Here is a 3,648-nt window from a genome sequence, read left to right on the forward strand (position 1 = left end):
TTTTTCCACTTTTTTTAAATTTTTTCGACTTTTATTCACAAAGTCGACTTTTCGACTTTTTTCACAGACGATAGTCGAGTTTTCCGACTTTTTTGGAACAAAATAGTCGACTTCGACTTTTTGACTTTTTTTTCGACAAAAAGTCGATTATTCGAAAGTCGATTTATAGAACCCTATTTACTTTCCTCCATTTTCCGTTAGTTTCTTGTGCAATTTTTATTGAAATTTAATTAAAAAATTTTGAATTTTAAATAATTTAAGTAAAATATATTAATATTTTGTTAGTTTTGTTTAAATTTTAAACACTTTTCTTTAATTTCTTTTGAACACCAATAACTTTTCTAAGTTTCCAAATAAACTTTTAAGTTTTTTATGAAATATCAATAAAATTTAATAAAAATTATTGTTTTATGTTATAAATATTAATATTTTGTTATTAATTTGTATAAATTTCAAAGAATTTTCTTTATATTTTTAAATTTATTTACTGTTTCTTTGAGTTCGTTTAGTTTTTTCGCCCGGTTACTGTTAAACTTAACATTGTCTGTTTAGTAAACATTAAACGCTGTTAATTTCTTTTTAGTTATATGTATTATATTAAAATTAAGTTAAAAATTAACTTATTTGTTTATTTCTTTTAAAATTATTATTTTTTTATTATTTCTGTTTTAAATTTATAAATTTTTCTTTGGTTTTTCACTTTTTCACCTTTTCTTAGCAGCTGTCAAACTTTTTTTCTTTTTCACTTTTGTAAACATTTTTCTTTTTATTTTATTAAGTATTTTCTTGAATAAAGCTAAACATTATAAAATTTATTTGTTATATTTTAATATTTCTTTAGTTTTTTTTTATAAATTTTTAAACTTTTTCTTTAATTTTTTTACATTTTTCAAATTTTCTGCCTCTGTTAAGCAGGCCTTTGGCTGCTGTTAAACATTTGCTTCTTCTTGTTAGTTTTAAAGTATTTTTTCAACATAAAACTACTTATTATTAAACAATTATTGTTATTTTTTTAATAAATATTAATATTTCTTTGTTTTACTAAAATTTGTTAACATTTTACTTAATATTTTTAACATTTTGCACAGTTTGTTTACCTTTTTGTTGACCGCTGTTAAACGAGACCTTTGTTTGTAGTGTTGTGCTTCTTTTTGTTACTTTTTAAGTTTATAAAGGTTTTGTTTAGTAAAAATTTATAATTTTTAATGTTATTAACTATTAAACTTTATTATTTTCTTATGTTTGTTTATATTTAACATAATTTTATTGTTTTTTGTTTATCTTTTACAAATTGCTGTTAATTTTGTTTGTTATGTTTAGCATGTAATGCTTCTTCTTGTTAATTTTTATTGTTCAAAGAATTTGTTTATTTTAAATCAAAATATTTATAACTTTTATCACTATTTTGTTGTTAATTTATTTATTTTTAAGTTTTCTTTGATTTTTTTACTATTTGCTGCAATTTTTGTTGCAGTCAGTTTTGTTTTGTTGCGTTCTGTTTTGTTTGGTTTGCTTTAATGGCGCTTTTTAAGTCAATGAATGCTTCTTCTTGTTTATATTAATTGCTGCAACAATTTGTTTATATAAAACCAAAAATTTATGAATTTTTAACAAAATTTTTAATTAATTTTAATAATTAAACACTTTTATTAACATTTATAGCACTTTTCTTTAATTTTCTTTAAGTTTTGTATGCTGTTACATGTTGCTGTTACAATTTTCTTTCTAAATATTAACCCCATGCAGCTTTTTGTTACTTTTAATAAAGAATATATTAAAAAAAACTTTAAATTTATAAATTTTATTGTTAAATAACTAATAAATTGATTAATTTTTATTAAAATTTTACTTTTTTCTTGCCAGTATACTTTGTTGTGTTCACTTTTTGTATGTTAAACTTAAAATAAGCTTGTTGCTAGTGTGTTTTGGCGGTCTTTAACTTCTGGCATCTCTTGTTATTCCACTAATAAAGTGCTCTCGCTCTCTTTATTTTTTCATTATTTTGTGGTGAATTTCCTCTTGCACTGACTTGTCAAAAACTAAAATCATTCAGTTGTTTTTTATTAAGAAGACTTATTAAACGTAGAATTTTTTTTCACTAATTTATTGTAGGAAATTAGAATAAAATGTGTTTTATTTAAAAAATAATATAAAAAAAGTAATTTATATTTAATAATATAAAAAAATAATATGAAAAATACTAAATATTAACAAAAAAAAAAAGCCGCAAAAACCAAACTTGCTTAGGCATTAATGAGTGTTAGGGGGAAAAAAGAAAAACAACAACTATCGGCGCAGCACATTTCTAAGAATAATTACGCCAGAAACATGTTTTTAGCAATTAAATAATTAAAATGAAATTATTATAACAAAAAACACATGAAATTTTTAAGAAAAGTTAACTCTGCCTTAAATTTGCAAGTTGTTTTTTATCTTTTCATTCTTTATCAAGTGTTTGTGTATAGTTTTTTTTTTTTGTTGTGGCATGTTGAAAATCGTAATCACTAAACATCATCATTATTTTTGTTGTTGTAGTTTTACATGACCCCGTAATTATTATTAAGTTGGAAAAATAGTGCAAATTTATTTAAATTTTATTGTTATTGCTTAGTTTTTTTGCAATTATAACGCTGCTCTAGCTCTGTTGCTGCTTTTTTATAGCAGATGTCAATATTTACATTTTTACTCGCCTAATAACGGTATTTATTAAATAATCTACCATAAACAAAAACAAAAAAATTTTGTAAACACAGCAGAATTCTAACAGAAACAATAACATTTAAAAGCTACAACAAAAACCCTATAAGACTTCAAAATGAGACCAAAAATCGACAAGGATTTACTGCCTATGAAGGCTCATTATTTTTTATTTAATGCTGGTAAGTTTTTTAAAACTTAATATTTTTAATTAATGGAAAGTTATTAAATTTAAATAATTTCAAGAAGAATCATAAAGTATTTTTGTTAACTTTCATTTTATGCCTTCATTTTTTGTTCCAATTTCACCATTTATTTTTCTATTATTAAAGATAACCCAACAAGTTACTAAATATAAACCACTTTATCTTTAATAATTTTTAACTAAATAATTTTTTTATATTCTCTTCATATTTATATAGCTTTTCATTTATTTTGTAGTTGTTGTTTTTAATTGCATTTGTTTGAAAGCTAAACTAGAAAAAAACCCTCAAAACTTGATAACGCCAGTGGCGTTATTTTCAAAACACTTTAATTTTTTCTATAATGTGGGTGTTAATGCCTCATTAAAATATGAATATTTATTAATAGAGTAAATTCTTAGCATAGTTTTCCATTTAATTGTTTAAAATATATAAAATCTTTCTAAAAAAGTTTATCTTTTTTAAAAAAGTAGTAAGCAAATCTTATCTTGAAATAATAAAAATATTAACAAATTTCAAATAAAATCATAAAACAGCTAAAATTTGTATGAAAAAACAAAGAAATTTTCCAAAAAAACTACAAGTTTACTTGAACTGAACTAGACATGAACTAGAACTATAATAGCAATGAACAAAAACTGAACTGAATTAGAACTGAACTAGAACTGAACTAAAACTGAACTAGAACTGAACTAGAACTGAACTAGAACTGAACTAGAACTGAACTAGAACTGAACTAGAACTGAAC

This window comes from Lucilia cuprina, chromosome 5 (assembly GCF_022045245.1).
Source record: "Lucilia cuprina isolate Lc7/37 chromosome 5, ASM2204524v1, whole genome shotgun sequence".
NCBI classification, from domain to species: domain Eukaryota; kingdom Metazoa; phylum Arthropoda; class Insecta; order Diptera; family Calliphoridae; genus Lucilia; species Lucilia cuprina.